Consider the following 16800-nt stretch of genomic DNA (forward strand, 5'->3'; position numbering starts at 1 on the left):
ATCCCAGAAAATTAGAATATTACATGAAACCAATAAAACAAGGATTGTAAATAGAACAATATCGGACCTCTGAAAAGTATAAGCATGCATATGTATTCAGTACTTGGTTTGGGCCCCTTTTGCAGCAATTACTGCCTCAATGCGGCGTGGCATGGATGCTATCAGCCTGTGGCACTGCTGAGGTGTTATGGAAGACCAGGATGCTTCAATAGCGGCCTTCAGCTCTTCTGCATTGTTTGGTCTCATGTCTCTCATCCTTCTCTTGGCAATGCCCCATAGATTCTCTATGGGGTTCAGGTCAGGTGAGTTTGCTGGCCAATCAAGCACAGTAATCCCATGGTCATTGAACCAGGTGTTGGTACTTTTGGCAGTGTGGGCAGGTGCCAAGTCCTGCTGGAAAATGAAGTCAGCATCCCCATACAGCTCGTCTGCGGAAGGAAGCATGAAGTGCTCCAAAATCTCCTGATAGACGGCTGCGTTGACCCTGGACTTAATGAAGCACAGTGGACCAACACCAGCAGATGACATGGCTCCCCAAATCAACACAGACTGTGGAAACTTCACACTGGACTTCAAGCATCTTGCATTGTGTGCCTCTCCATTCTTCCTCCAGACTCTGGGTCCTTGGTTTCCAAATGAGATGCAAAAGTTGCTCTCATCAGAAAAGAGGACTTTGGACCACTGAGCAACAGACCAGTTCTTTTTTTCTTGAGCCCAGGTAAGACGCTTCTGACGTTGTTTGTTGTTCAGGAGCGGCTTGACAAGAGGAATATGACATTTGAAGCCCATGTCCAGGATCTGTCTGTGTGTGGTGGCTCTTGATGCACTAACTCCAGCCTCAGTCCACTCCTTGTGAAAGTCCCCAACACTTTTGAATGGCCTTTTCCTGACAATCCTCTCCAGGCTGCGGTCATCCCTGCTGCCTGTGCACCTTTTTCTTCCACACTTTTCCCTTCCACAGAACTTTCTATTAATGTGCTTTGATACAGCACTTTGGGAACATCCAACTTCTTTTGCAATTACCTTTTGAGGCTTTCCCTCCTTATGGAGGGTGTCAATGATGGTTTTCTGCACAACTGTCAAGTCAGCAGTCTTTCCCATGATGGTGATTCCTAATGAACCAGACTGAGAGACCATTTAAAGGCTCAGGAACCCTTTGCAGGTGTTATGGATTGATTAGATGATTGGAGTGCGACACCTGGAGCCTAGACTGTTGAATCTTTTCACAATATTCTAATTTTCTGGGATTGTGGATTTGGGGTTCTCATGAGCTGTATGCCATGATCATCACAATGATAACAAATTAAGGCTTGACTTATCTCGCTTTGCATGTAATGTGTCTATCTCATATATCAGTTTCACCTTTTAATTTGCATTACTGAAATTAATGCACTTTTGCACGATATTCTAATTTTTTGAGTTTCACCTGTATATCTACAAAGATTTACACACAAGGATTTGGAAACCCACAAGGTTATGAAGTAAATGCAGGTAGTATTGTAACTCGGAAGTGGGGGATTTCAAGGTACATCAGGTAATCGGGGGAGTTATGTCCGACGTCCATTTCCACAATTTGTCCCATTGCTGTTTAGAAGAGATACTCTTGTCTTTTTGCACATAACCATACAAACTTTTCCAGAAGAGATTTACTGTCTCATCTGCGTGAACCTCTTGGTCGCATCTTCCCTCCCTATTCCTATGCAGGAGCATTGCATAAATGACATACAGGTTTACTAACCTGATTATGAGAGGGGGAACGTTCCAATTCCCTAGTATGAGGCCACCCGTTCCATCCCGTTTCCTTGAAGGTTTCTTTCTGGGACCTCGAAAGGAGGTTCTATCGCTCAAACCCGAGGTTAGTTCTTCCCAAGTCTGTTTTTCCAAATCAGGCCACTCTAACAGCTTGCCTACTCCCTGCCACACTCTTTTGGCTACCACACACTCTTTTAAGAAATGTGAGTGGGTTTCCCTGAATGTTTTACCTAGCTCACTAGCTTTCTGTTTGCAAGTGATTTTAGGGCACTCTTGCTGGTCCTCTGGGAGCCATGGCTTAGCCGCATTAAATGGTAGTATTTGATGGTATAAGCGCCACCTTGTTTCCCATAAATGGAAAGGGACTTTTTTCTCCTTAAAGAGAGCGATAGGGTGATCGGGTTGCAACAAGTACTATGAAGTGCGGTGTTTGTAGCATTTACGTTCTAAATCAGGTTTTAAGAAATCCACTTCTAGAATCTCTCCATAAATTGTTTTCCTTAGCTGCTTAACTGAGGAGGATCCTTTAAATAGATCCGGTTCAACCTTCCATTTTTAAAGTGTGAATAACAAATCTCTCAAGTAGTCCAGGTGTTCTCTTTTTAATACTTGTGTGATATTACCATTGAAAGATCCTTTCCCCCACCATGCTATGCCCCATGCTGACTTGCACCAACGCAGAGCGAAAAGCGAGACCCAGGTTTTTTGCAGGAGGTTGGACATATTATGGACATTCACGAAAATCCAGTTTCCAAAATTGTAGGACATGAATTCAGTTACAAAATAGGGTTGCAGGGCAGGTAGGGCTAGGCCTCCCCGCTCAACCTCCTTAAATGCTACCGCACGGGCCAAAGGGAAGGACGCTGTGTGCCATACTAGACGGAAGATCTGGCTTTCAACTCTCCGAAGGAGATCGAGCGGGGGAGGATAGACTACCGCCAGGTTATGCACCGGGGTTATCAGGTAAGTCCGGATGTAAACCGCTTTCTGGTACATGGCAAGGCTCCATTTTTTCCACATGGTGATTTTAAGCATTACTTTTTCTTCCCAATCTGTCCAATTTTCCCCCCAGACTTTTTCCTTAATCCCATATTCAATCCCCAAAATGTTTACTGTATCTACCCACTTCAGTTTGGACTCTGGGGCCCCTTCGCTTTTACACTCAGAGATGGGTAGGCACAAGAGTTGCTGGCGTCCGGGGTCCATTTTAACAAATACACTTTTGTCAGCATTTAATTCTGAGCCCGAGATCTTGCCATATTCCCATAAGAGGTCTAGTATTACAGAGATTTCATTTTCATTCGATAACATCATCAGCATGAGCTACAAATTTTACCCTAAACTCAGTATGCGGTTCTGAGTGGACAGGTGGTTCGTCTATCCCATCACTCTCCCTCCTCCTCCCTCCCGGGAAGATCTCGCAGGGCGGAGGGATAGAGACTGACAGTCCTTGCAGATGGGGTTCTCTTCCTGATCAGGATCAGATCCAGGGCAAAAGCATAAAGTAATGGGCTCAGTGGGCATCCTTGGCGGACACCCGAATACAAATGATCAGGTCGCCCCGCCATCCATTAATCTGTGGTGTCACCTTTGCATTCATATAGAGCAGCTGTATCCAAGTAACGAATAGGGGTGGTATACCTTTAGGTTTCAACAATGTCCACAGATAATTGTGGTTCACTTTGTCAAAGGCCATAACTTGATCCAATAAGAGGAGGTGACCTTTCCAACTTTCATTCTGTATAGAGTAAAAAAGTTCTCTCAGGAAACACAATGTCATCTTTCTTCCCGAGATAGCGCCCTGGGGAGGGTTGGTAAGGCCCTGGGGAGGGTTGGTAAGGGGTAGAGGGTTTGGGGTTCTGGTGCGAATGCTTTCATAGCAGTTCATAGTACTGTGACCTCTTACTCCACATTTGGAGCAGAGTGATGTGTTGCATTCCCTGCGAATGTGATCATAGGCCCCACAGTGGTAGCATGCTGGCGGTTATCCACTGTAACAGAGGCTTGCTCTGTCGGAGCCCATGAAGAAATATTTTGGAAGGTGCTGTATTGTCCCCATTACGGGGTCTGTACGTAGTGCTACTATGCACTGATATTCGCCAGTCCAAATTCCATAACTGTCCTTCCTTTCATGCGGGCCCATTAGGACATTAGCGTGCCTCCCCAACCACATAGCCACATCTTCTGCCGGCACTGTTGTGGTCCAAAGGGTTATCATAAGGACCCTAGTACCTGCTTTAAAAAGAGGTATTAATTGAAAACCAGCAAGAAGATCAGGTCGTCTGTCTTCTTGCAGCTGGACCAGAAACTGTTATATGCTGCCTGGTTTTTCAAGCAAATATCTATTTCGTTAGACCCAACCAGTTGGATGACAGCCCGTAACTGTGATGTCGGGGAAACTATCGCTTCCAGTATTAACCTTTTGATTACATAGTCTCTGGTCGCCTTCTGTTCATCAGTTCCTAAACAGCGGAACCGGATTACAAACCGTTTCTTCGGGTCGTCATCTTCGGATAGAGAGCAGGGGATGGCTGCTAGTATCTCATCCTCTATTTCGAACTGAGCTAAGAAGTCAGCCCATCTGTCCGCGGCTACTCCGGTTGTGGTTTTCCCCTGCCTTGGTATCATTCTTTTTGCCTCTGTTGGAGTTGATCACAGAAGCAAAGGATCGAGTTCTTCCCGAGGCTGCTTTTGATGTATCTGGTGGCTCTTGCATGCTAGTTTGTGGAGTTAACTTTCCTGTTGTGGTCCCCCTCTTAGATTGTAAGGTTTTGGGAATGGCTTTTGGAGTCTGCAAGTTCACTCCTGGGTTTTCCTGTGTGTTCCATGTGTTTTTTTCTGTAGTAACTTTAGTTTTGGGTTTTACTGCCCTCTGTTCTCGAGTTTCAGGTTCTCTTGGTTCAGGTGTCAGTCTTCCTATTCTTGATCCCTCTAGGGTGACAGGCCACTCAGGTTCACCTTGGTCTTCTCCCTTTGAGGTTGCTTCCTGAGAAGGTGTTGCTTGACTTTCAGTACTTGGGAGTAAGAGACTTGATGGGCTTGATGTCCCCTCCGTCACGAAGGCTTCTTCTAGACGAGGTTTTTTTGCTGCTACCCCTTTTGATTTATCACCACGCTCACCACTCTCTTTCTTGTTCCGTGGTGGCACTAATTCCCGGGTTGCTTGTGCTAGTTGCCGCTTCTCCTTCTTCGTCTTCCTTCTCTGTTTCAGAATGGTAGTTAGTGAGAAAAGCCAGTCTATCCACTGATCTACGGGGATGGGTGGGCCTTCACCCTCAGTTTCCTCTGATAATGGGGACAGTTGTGATGTAGCATCTTTTCTGTTTATTTTTGTTTGCCATGACTGGATGAGTTCTTGTATGTTTTTAAGTAATACAGACTCATTTAGCCAAAGGGGAAATCTCAATGGTTTCAGGAGCTTTCTGCGCTGCCCCTTGTGCTTGACAGTCATTATCCTTTCTAGGATCATCAGGCTGGTTGACACTGCAGTCGAAACCTTTGAACTAGAAATGGACATGGCGTCCTTTCCAAGTAGAAACGGAAAAATAATATTGTGGTCTTTATCTAGGCATTCCCATTGTGCAAATGCACCCCTTTTCTCCCATGTTGCTGAGGAAACTTTGGATCTTGGTACTGCCATATGGGCTATGAAGAAAGCCCAAAATTCAAACATGTCCAATGGTTTTATATCAGTTCTTAGTAGGAAGGTGGAGACCTCCTTAATGTCCTTTTTCAGAAGTTCTTTACATTGATTGGGCGTGTAACAGCCCCCTTGTTCTAGCACTTCGATAGCATCTGATTCTAAAATATTGTCATTTATCTCAGGATTCAACTTATCACCCCCATCTGTTTGATAAGGCTGTATCAATGATTGAGGGTAATCTGTGTAATATTCAGAAAATTCCGCTTCACTCCCTGCCCCTGAGCTTGAAGACTCAGCATCTGAGTCCATGGCGCTTTCCTCACTTTCTGTTACATTAACTGAGTAACTGTGGGCAATATCGCCCTCTTCTGGAGTAGCTGCAGAAGTTGCAGGAGTGAGACTGGCTTTGAGGGGAGTGGGGGAAAATACTTGTTCTACTCCCATAGAGTGAAGAAATGGTGATTTCTCTAAAGTCTTCTACATGAAAACGAGATGACCACCCTGGACTTTTTAAGGGGGATCTATCTCTGCACTCTGTTTCAAAAATCTCCATACTTTGGTTCTCCAGCAAAGACATTGAACTCATCATAAACAATTCTTTTTTACTCTCTTCTACTGTTAATCTTTGCTCTGTTAAAGCTTGCTCCCCCAAGGTTGCTAAATCTCCAAGGGCTGTTGTAATTACTTCAGGAATGGGTGAGATTACATCAGACAAAGCAGCCTGTGACTCAGCAAATTCAGTAGAGGGCTGCCTTTGTTTCGCTTTCGCTTCTGCCTGGATAATTGAATGAGTCGATAGCAATGAGGAAAACAAGGGTACATTTCCCTTTTGGGGGGTCTAGAGTTGTAGATCCACTCACCCCATGGTGATCAAATTGTGCTCCTGGCTGTTGGGGATCTATCAGTCCCTCCCCCAAGCTCCTAGGATTTAAACTGTCCTTCTGGTTTGACTGGCAAGAGACTGTCCCCAGTAAATCTAGTTCCATTGTACTCACAGGGTGTAGCTTTTCTTCCAATCTCCTGGGCTGGAGGATCCCAAAATTCCTTCTTCAATTGATCCAGAGATTTGGGAATGGACTCCTTCCATCACTGGAACATTCTCCTTTGACCCCAGGTCCGCCTGGGGTTTTACTTCGCCCCCCAAAGGGGCATAACTGGGGTTAAGATAGGGCTGAGAGAGATTCCTGCCTGCAACCTTGGAGAAGCCGCTGCCAGTCTGTGAAGACAATACTGAGCTAGATAGACCAATGGTCTGACTCAGTATATGGCAGTTTCCTATGTTCCTATGTTAACAGGTTTTGCTCAATAGTTGGGAAAGTTCATTGGAAGCTGATAGCTTCATCAGTTTAAATGTATAATTTGAGTGGTGGTGTTATTATTAGTTAAACCTTTAACTGTATTATGGATTTAAAATATTTCCCCCTTTTTTTCCTCCTAATTGAGATTTTGTAAAATTTTGTTTTATGTTTGATTTTCTGTTTTCTGATCAACGATCGAAATAAACCATTCATTCATTCATTGATCTGGATTGAGATAGCTGATTTTTTTTAATTCGCATTACTATGAAAAGCAGCACATATATTTTTGGTGCTATATACATAACCACCTTTAAAAAATTAGCATCTCAGTGTAAATCTGTGGAAGAAACCTCTGTGTCGGTGCAATATTCTTCAGACCAAACAAACCTCATCAGTCCTTGCACTTTCATTGCTCTTTCGTGGGGCATGTTACTTTGATAACTAGCAATGCAATATGAAGGGAGGAATGTTTTTAATATTTTTAATGTTGGGTTTTAAATGATTTTTATGTTTAATGTTTAAATAATCTTATTTGTAAACTGCCCAGAGATGCAAGTTTGGAGCAATATAGAAATATGGTAAATAAATAAATAAAACGGGGCATCCTTCTCACAGCCTCATAATGCATAGTACCAGCTAATTTCCACACTTCAATAGGTTCTAATGCATTATTCCTTGTTTCCAACAACATAGCTCCAAATCATCTTTTATTTTAGTCTCTCTCTCTCTCCCCTTTTCGCTTCTATGTAAAAGCAGAAACCCTTAATAATAAGATTTTCCTGGCCACCACCTACGGCGTATGTCAAGATGCTGCCCACATGCGACACGCTCCTCTAATAATATACATAGCTAAGGCTTCCCAGAAAGTCTAGCTGAGTGTTCTCCGTATGCTCCGCTCCCCATGTAACCGTCTCAGAGAGACTCCATCTGAAACTTCTCGTTTGCCTCGGTTTCTCCTCCTTTCCGCAAAAGCCAGCTTCAACTTTTCCAAGCGACTCCTCCCCTCCGCCGCAACAAGGAAGATACAGTGCGGCTTGCGACATATGATGCAACGCGCCATCAAAGCTCGAAACCGCACCAACTCCTGCCATCTTTCTCCCAGCCAGGGATACACTGCAGAGATGGAGACTCTCTGCTAAATGTTGGAAACTGCTGAAAACTCAAAAGAGAAACGGGGTGCTACTACTGAGTCACCTACTAGCAGTGCGAACCTGTCAGCTCGGAAGTAAGACTCCCATACAATTGCGTGTAGGATTGTGGTCAAAACTGACTGACTGTACACGACCAAACTTGGAGAAATTATCGAATTTTGGACATTCATGAAATTCACCTGGAATAGTCAACATTCAAACGTGATTGTCAGCGTCCACCAGTTTATGGGTAGTTCTTGTTGTTATATTTATTTACACTGCATCATGCCTGGTAGCACTCGCATTCTGCTTTCCCTTTTTTGCTCCCTACTGGATCCCCCCTCTGTCAGTATAGATCCCGGTCCTGTCATATACCGGGATTCAGGGACTGCACTTCCTTCTTAGCGCGAACCATAGTCTCTCTCTCTCCGCTCTTCCCCTAGCAGGACGCGAGACACTGTGCTCGCACGGCCACCCCGGAGACTCCACAGGCAAGAGGTACGACGAGGACACAAGCAAAAGGCGAGGATGAGAATACCTCATCATCTGACGCGGCTACTTCGGAGGAGAGCGGGCATCTTAGGCCCCGCCCTCCGCTGGACTCTATGATCCGAGCTGTGTAGAGCGACAGAGCACGCAAGAGCGCGCGCGGCGGCGTCGCCGCTCGCCCCGCTGCCCGGCGCGTGGTGCATGCCGGGCCATCCCTCCCTCCTCTCAGGTCCTCCGAGGCTGCGCCGCACCGACATCCGTGTCTGTGTCTTTTTTCCCCCCTTCAAGCCCCCCCGCCCCCCAAGATGGTGGCGCTGGGCTCTGGGTGATCCAAGAGGAAAAGGCGGAGGCGCCGCGCGGCCCCACTCGGCCATCCCCACCATCTCGACAGCCACGCGCACGCCTAGAGCGCCGACGGCCTTCCCCTTCCCAGGCCTAGCGCCGCCCCGGCCTGGCCTAGCGCCGTCCCAGCCTGAGCCCTCGGCTGCCCTCCGAGCTTCGTGTCTCTGCACCGGCACCCTAGGCGGCGGCGGCGGCGGCAACAGGAGAGGGAGGAAGAGGAGGAACAGCCGCCGTCCTTCCTCCTCGCACCGTCCAAGGCTGCCCGGCCTTGCAAGAGTCTGCTTGGCCCAGGGCGGGAAGCCCCAGTCGGAGCGCCAGGCAAGTAGGGCGACGGGCTCGTCCCGCGCAGCGCTCTGCTTCGCGGAGCGGGAGGGAGCCTGCCTGGCCTTCACATCCCGAAGGCCTCGCTTGCCCCCGGCCGCCCCCTGTCGCTCGCCGCTTCTATCGAGGAGAGGCCGCTTCTTCCTCCAGGGAGGGAAGGAGGGAGGAAGAGGAGGAGGCCCATTCGCCCGCCCACTCACTCACTTAACCTACCCACCCGCACCCCCTTCTTAAACACTTTCACTCTTCCAAGCTTTAATAATAGGGGAGGCGGGGATAACCATGCAGCTTCCTCGGTGTCGTTACTTTATCGAGAACACGATCTAGATTACTAATGCTTGCCTGATTACTAAAGGAAAGACCTATAGGGAGAACTTGAAGTACGAGTATAGGAGGGTGTGTGAGTGAGCGAGAGAGAGGGGTGTGTGTAAGAATCGTGTTGATTGATCAGACCAAAGTTCACCGCTAGTTCAGATCATCTAGTTCACCACTCTCCAGCAGTGGACAGCTAGATAAGTGAGGGGAGAGGATGGGTTCATTTCGATGCATTTAGTTTGTCTGGTCTGGGCACCTTTTCTTTGTTCTTCCTCATGCAGGGAGATTTCACCAGGGTGCTATTTCCTCTGAGGGTTAAGACAGTTCACCCATGCTTTACTTGGAAACTGTTGATTTGCTTGTGTTTGAGCATGGTGTGTGTAGTTGCCAAGTTTAAGCTTGCACAGACATTTTGTGGATCCCAGTTTCCAAGCAAAATTAGAAAAGCAAAATTGTATGTTTTCATAACAATTGTCATCTGTTGCTGCTTTGATCAGGTGCAACAAAATCCATGTTTCCAACTTGTTTGTTAATGCTGTCTTTCATAATGCATCCCAAGGTGGTTTACATAAGTTAAAATACAATAAAATTTCATTAAAATAACATTTTAAAACCTTCAAATCAGTTAAACAGTAAGAACCATAAAACACCCCCCCCCCAAAAAAACCATTAAAAAGATAGAGAAGGGAACCTGGCAGCCTCTAAGGGGGTAAAAGCCTGAACAGATAAAAAGGTCTTCAGTTGTTGTTTTTTTAAAAGCAGCCACAGATGTCAAAGAGCGGACCTTCACTGGGACAGCATTCCAGAGCCTAGGGGCAACAACCGAGAAGGCCATGTCCCATGTGCATGACCATTTTACGGTTTCTAGTTCTTAGCTGGGTCAAATAGGACTGTCAGTTTGGCTGTCCTGTTATTATTTTATTGTTCATTTATTTTGCAGATGTCTGCAGTTCTAAGTTTGGTAATAAAACTGAAATATGTGAGTTTAACTCTCATAGCTTTCATTCAAGTGGTTACATGAATAACAAATAACAAACAAACATAGTTTACTCTTAATTACATCCACTTTTTAAAACTTCAGACTTGAAGCAAATTGTGTAATAGTGGTCCTGTTCAATGTGCTCCCATTTCCCCCCCTGAATTCTTCCAGTTTGATGGGCAAGTTCTTCTTAGTTCCCATAACCCTGTTCATGGCAGTATATATGGCCAGTTTCTTGACTCTTTTATTTCCCACGTGTTTGTAGAAGGGTTTTTAAAAAAGTAACTGCTTCTTAATTGTGTTCTGCCAAACATGAAGGTTGGAGGTAAGAGAGGGACTTTCTCCTTAAATACATATAGTTTACTTTTCTGGCTATGTTATTATGTGGATTGAAAATAGCTATCCTAGAATGCTCCAAGACATCATAGTATCAACCTTGAATTGGCCTGACTGTGCAACTCTATGCTAATTTCTTAAAATACGAATGCACTCTTAACTCTATGATTAAGGTTGTGTGTTGTTATTAAGACTGTCCATACCAGCTACTTGTTGGGGTGAAAGAAGTTAACTTTAAAAAAAGAAACTGGAAAAAATCCTTGGTTCAGTTAACACAGAAAATAAACATTCTCCCCCCACCCCACCGAGTATGTGGTGCTATTGCTGGTGTTTCCCCCCCCCCTGCTATGAGTGCATTATGGGTACACATTTTAATGTGGCAGTGCTTGTTGAATGCTGATAATACATTAGGTGTCAAGGCCAGCTGCACATAGTTGAGATGACTGCAAACCCTCCCCAGGAATTTTGTGGGGAAAGGAGTTTGTTTTCACCCCATCCCAGCCTTTGGAAGGATAGAATCTCTACCATCTCTGGATGCCTTACCCTTGCTTGGATGACTCCACCCTAATGTCACAAGGTTATTTTTTTGACACTTATATCTCATTCTTTCTTTGAGAAATGTGCAGTAACTTGCTTGGAGATCCTGGGCAGCCTCTTCACTGAACAGGCTGACATAGAATTTTATTTTAACCATGTGATCGTTGTTTTAGAGGAGTAGGAATTTGGGGTTTACTTGTTTGTTTACATGTACACACGCTACATATAGTACATAAAACGTTTTCTGAAGTGAATGCTATGTGTGTAGGCCCTGATAAGCAAGGAAGATTTGTGTGTGCAAGTGAATGCTTATTTGGGCTTCATTTAATTTCCTAGGTGTGTATCCTGCTTGAGGGGCACTACTCACATTCAACAGACGTAACGAGATGCATCAGAACTATAATGTCTGGAATACTCTATTTGTGTTTCAAAATTATTTAGTCTGTATATTTCTGGGTTTCATTCTAAGTACAGTAGCTGACAGCCAGGCTAATGCTGCATACACACCATTGGAGAGGGGCTCACTACAGAGGATGGGTGATTTTTGCTGATCTCCCCTTCTCTTTTGAAGACCGTTATGGTTCCTGAAAAATCTCCCTGAGGGTTGCTTTTTCAGGAGGCGTGTTATCAATATGGTGAGGACACCCAAATCTATTTCTCTATGTCACACTCATTGGGAGAAGGCATAACCTCTCTAAATGCCTGTGTGGGGGCAGTAATGGGCTGGATGAGGGATAACAAACTGAGGCCGAATCCAGATAAGACAGAGGTACTTATCGTGCAGGGTCAGAATTCAGGAGATGATTTTGATCTGCTGGTTCTGGATGGGGTCATGCTTCCCTGGAAGGAACAGGTATGCAATCTGGGGGTGCTTCTGGATCCAAACCTCTCCCTGGTGTCCCAGGTTGAGGTGGTGGCCAGAGGTGCTTTTTATCAACTTCGGCTGATATACCAGCTGTGTCCGTTTCTTGAGATGAATGACCTCAAAACGGTGGTATATATGCTGGTAACCTCTAGGCTGGATTACTGCAATGCTCTATGTAGGGCTGCCTTTGTATGTAGTCCAGAAACTGCAGTTGGTCCAGAATGCGGCAGCCAGGTTGGTCTCTGGGTCATCTAGGAGAAACCATATGACTTCTGTGTAGACAGAACTACACTGACTGCCGATACATTTCTAGGCAAAATACAAGGTGCTATGTATAAAGCCCTAAACGGCTTGGGCCCTGAGTTTTTAAGAGAACATCTTCTTCACCATGAACCCCACCACCTGTTAAGATCATCTGGAAAGGTTCGCCTGCGGCTGCTGCCAACTCATTTAGCAGCTACTCAGGAATGGGCCTTCTCCATTGCTACCCCTGGACTTTGGAATGAGCTCCCTGTTGAAATAAGAGCCTCCCCATCTCTGGCAACTTTTAAAAAGGCACTGAAGACACATTTATTCACCCAGGCTTTTAATTAGATCTATGGTTTTCAATTTTAATGTTGGGTTTGAATGATTTTAATGTTTAAATGATTTAATTGTTTAATTGATTTAGTTTGGATTCTAATTGTTAATTGATTTTAATTGTTTTGTAAACCTCCCTGAGCCATTTTTGAAAGGACGGTATATAAATTAAATAAATAAAAATAGCTTTTCTTCAATGAATCCCTATGAGGATTCATTACACACCTTCATTTCTTCTATTCATGTTGACTGTCTTTGGACAATGCTAGCTGTCATTTGCCAACTACACCCCGCCCACACACACACCTGCAAGGCAATGGGGTACTCACTCAGTTTATTTTTTTAGGAATATTGAAGTATTTAGATTGCTTGGTGTCTAATAACTTTTCCTCATAATTAATCCCTATGAGGATTCATTATACACCTTCATTTCTTCTGTTCATTTTGACCCCACTGATTTTGACCCCAACCCGCAAGCCACTGGGTACTCAGTTTATATTTTAGGAATTTTTGAGGTATTTAGACTCTTTGGTGTGTAATGAATCCTCATAGAGATTCATTATGAGGAAAGGTTCTTAGACACCAAAGAGTCTAAACACTTGAAAAAATTCCTAGAACACAATCTGAGTAGTACCCCACTGCCTTGCAGGTGGGAGGGGGGTGTAGTTGGCACATGGCAGTTGACAGTTGGCACTGTCCAAAAACAGTCAAAATGAATAGAAGAAATGAAGGTGTATAATGAATCCTCATAGGGATTCATTGAGGAAATGTTATTACACACTAAAGAATCCAAACACTAAAAAATAGTAACCACACATTTTGCTCCATAATGTGGGATAAAAAGGGCTAGAGCTTAGCTTTTTTGTTTTTAATGGAAGCTGGGAATTGGGGGGAATTAATAGGAGGGATCTGAATCTCAAATCGCTTCAAATCAAATCTGGTGCGAGGAGTGATTTGGACCCAAATCTTGCCAATGGACCACAAGGGTGATTTGTTCGGTCTCCAAATCACCCGAATCAGCTAGATCTGGGTACAAATTGATTTGTACCCAAATCCATTCACACATCCCTACCTCCTGCAGATGTTGGACTACAACTCCTATAATCCCTGACTGTGGCTGGGTATTATGGGAGTTGTAGCCCAACATCAGCTGAAGGGACGAAATTGTGCAGCCTTGAGCTAACACAACAATTTTGCACTTGTGTTAAGTCCTTCCACAATCCATTCATTGCTCTCTGTGTCGGCCACTGATTTTAAGTTGTTAGATACTAGTGCTTCTTTGTGCAACTGGAGTGGAATTTGCACAGGATTGAAGTAGATGTGTTTTTAGGCTGGGGTGCCTTTGAGGGGTAAAGCTAGGCTGCAGAGCAGGGTGTAAGAACGGAAGGAAGGAGTGATTGTGCAGCCAAAACAGCTACCCAAAGGATAGTGGGGATTTCCACCTACATTTTCAATTGGGGCCTGGCTGTCTTGCAGCCAATTTCTGTTGGATGTACTGACTGTTTGGGGAGATGAAGAAATGCACAGACTCGGCTTATGTATGAAAAAGTTAAAATTGGGAATAAATATTGTTGCAATTCCTGAGCTCCTGTATTTCCTTACAAAGACGTTCATGTGACATGAAATCCTTAGAGTACACAAGTGATAACTCTTTTTTTCTTATAAAAATTCTAGTCAAACCTTTTTAATTACTATTTTCAGATCATGTCAGTGGCCCAACATAGTCATTTAGAATGTTTTGTTCCTTTTTCTTTCTTTCTGGCCCAGAGCAGCTTACAATATATAATGCACTGGTGCACATAAAATATTCCTGCTGTAAATTATCACTCAAATATCTTAGTCTTCTCCTGATACTGGATGGATCTTGATGCAATTTCCACCCATTAATTCTGCTGCCAGCTTCAGCAAGTGGTTGCACTTGAGAGTGATTTTGCAGGCTCTGAACAAGTCCCTGATTCTGTTCCATCATGGCCACCTGGTTGCACACAACTATGTGCCCTGCATAAGGATGTGCACCCCTATACACATCAAACACTACAGTCAGTTTAATGGGGCCTGGATGAGAATTTGAATGTGATGGAGAGGTGCACCTAGATACATATCTTCATTCCTGGCGTGTGCTGAAAGCTTTTTCCATGTGTGCATCTACCTTGCTGAACTGGGGCAAAAGTCCTTTCTTCCACCCTCAGTGGGAAAAAGTAAAGCAAAAAACAGGGAGGCAGAAATACAAAAAAATACAAATAAAACAAACTTTGTGATTGAGGAGATAATCTAATTTAAAGCTATTTCTCATACAACTAGAGATTTGTTCTCTTGGGCAATCCAGCAAGTCTGTTCGTAAGGACAGATTTTACCTAAGAGAGAAGCCTGCTGGATTTGGAGTCTAGGTTGTTTGGAATCTCATAGATTAAATTAAGATCTTGATCTATTACCTTTACGGTGACTCAGCAAAGTGACTCTTTGCTAACCAAGTGCAGTCTGTCATCAGTGAGCTTTCTTATATAGAAGTATGTTCCTGCATTAGAACTTGAGAAATAGTCATCCAGGATGTTTCAGCTTTTCTGGGAAAGTTTATACACACACGATCCCCCCCCCCAATAATTTTTCTGCTGTACTCAGGGAGTTCTTGTTCTTGTTTTACCTTGAAAAAAGTAAAACCAAATACATAGTCCATATCTCAGGGCATAGGGACGAAAGCATTATGTGGCCTGTGGATTACAGATGCTCAAGAAAATCAGTAGAAAACTAATTACTTGTTTCTACAATATTAAAATTATGTTGAGAAATGATAAAGTAGTTTATGTTCTCCAAAGTTCTTGTAAAGTTACTATTTGGTGGAAATATAATTTAAGAAAGAGGTTCAACTTCTTGGAAGAATTTGGTGATTGCATGCCTGGCCAAGAGCTGCTACCTAATTTAGTTGGTGGTGTAGCTCTAGTGATAATCAGTCTGCCACAGTGTCAAAGATTTCAGGTTCACATCATCAGGGGGGAAACGGTCCAGGCAGTTGAGGCCTGTTCCTTTTTCCAGCTCTTCTCCCAACCCTCTGACCCCCAGGGAGCTCTGAGAACACTCCCTGAAGGATTAGGGTGCTGCTGCTGAATGCCAGGTCAGTCAATGCTAAAACATCTCTCATCCACAATTTGATTGTGGATGAGCGTGCTGACCTGGTATGTGTGACGGAGACCTGGTGGATGGATTTTTATAATATCACTATAGCATCATGTTCTTCTTGTTTGAGCACTAAATCATAGGAAGCAGAATAAACTACATGATAGAATCAAAGAGTAAAACATGTTTTTAACTTCCTAAAATTCTCGTTTCAGAGCTCTTTTGAGACAGTGTCATTCTCTGGTTTTACATCCTCTAAGCATTATGCACAGACACCAAATAACGATTAGTATTTCTAGACCCCTTCCATCATAATGCTGCTTCCTGCTTTTATTACATTGTGTCTTTCTAGTTAGATGACTAGCTCCTGAATACTCTTTCAGTTAACTTTCTTTGTTTTCAGTTTGACGAACAGATTTTTAATGAGTCTTCCTTCATTCACAGGGAAACTGTTTGGCCTATCCTCAATCAGCTTGAAGAGCAAACTGAAAATTTTCATTTTATATATTTCTACCACTCTCCTCCCCAATCCCTATCCGCAAAAAGTTGTGTGTGACATCCTGTCCCGTGCCTATGGGGCAGTGAAGAAATGTTTTTTCTCCGTCTCCATTGCATCTGCTCAGTGCAGACCAGCAGAGCTGTTCCATGTAGCAAAGACATTGCTGCACACATCTCCCCAGGTAATGGGGGAGGAATCATCTACAGCCCGCTGTGATCAGTTTGTGTGTCACTTTGCAGATAAAATCACTTGCATCCGTGCCTGTTTGGACTCCAGAGTTTTGGCAGTTCCAGCAGACGTGGCTCAGGTTCCATCTGGTCCTATTGTGTTGGATTTTTTTCGGTTGGTGCAGCCTGCAGATGTGGACAAGATATTGAGCACTGTGCGGGCGACATCATGTGCTCTTGACCCTTGCCCTTCATGGCTAATTAAAGCTGCCAGGGATGGGACAGGTAGATTGTTGGAGGTGATTATTAATGCCTCATTAAGGGAGGTCAGGATGCCATCGTGCCTCAAGGAGGCGGTGGTAAGACCATTATTTTAAAAAGCCCTCCCTTGATCCCTCCAATCCGGACAGCTATAGACCAGTCTCTAACCTGCCCTT

The sequence above is a fragment of the Hemicordylus capensis genome, chromosome 3, assembly GCF_027244095.1.
Source record: "Hemicordylus capensis ecotype Gifberg chromosome 3, rHemCap1.1.pri, whole genome shotgun sequence".
NCBI lineage: Eukaryota > Metazoa > Chordata > Lepidosauria > Squamata > Cordylidae > Hemicordylus > Hemicordylus capensis.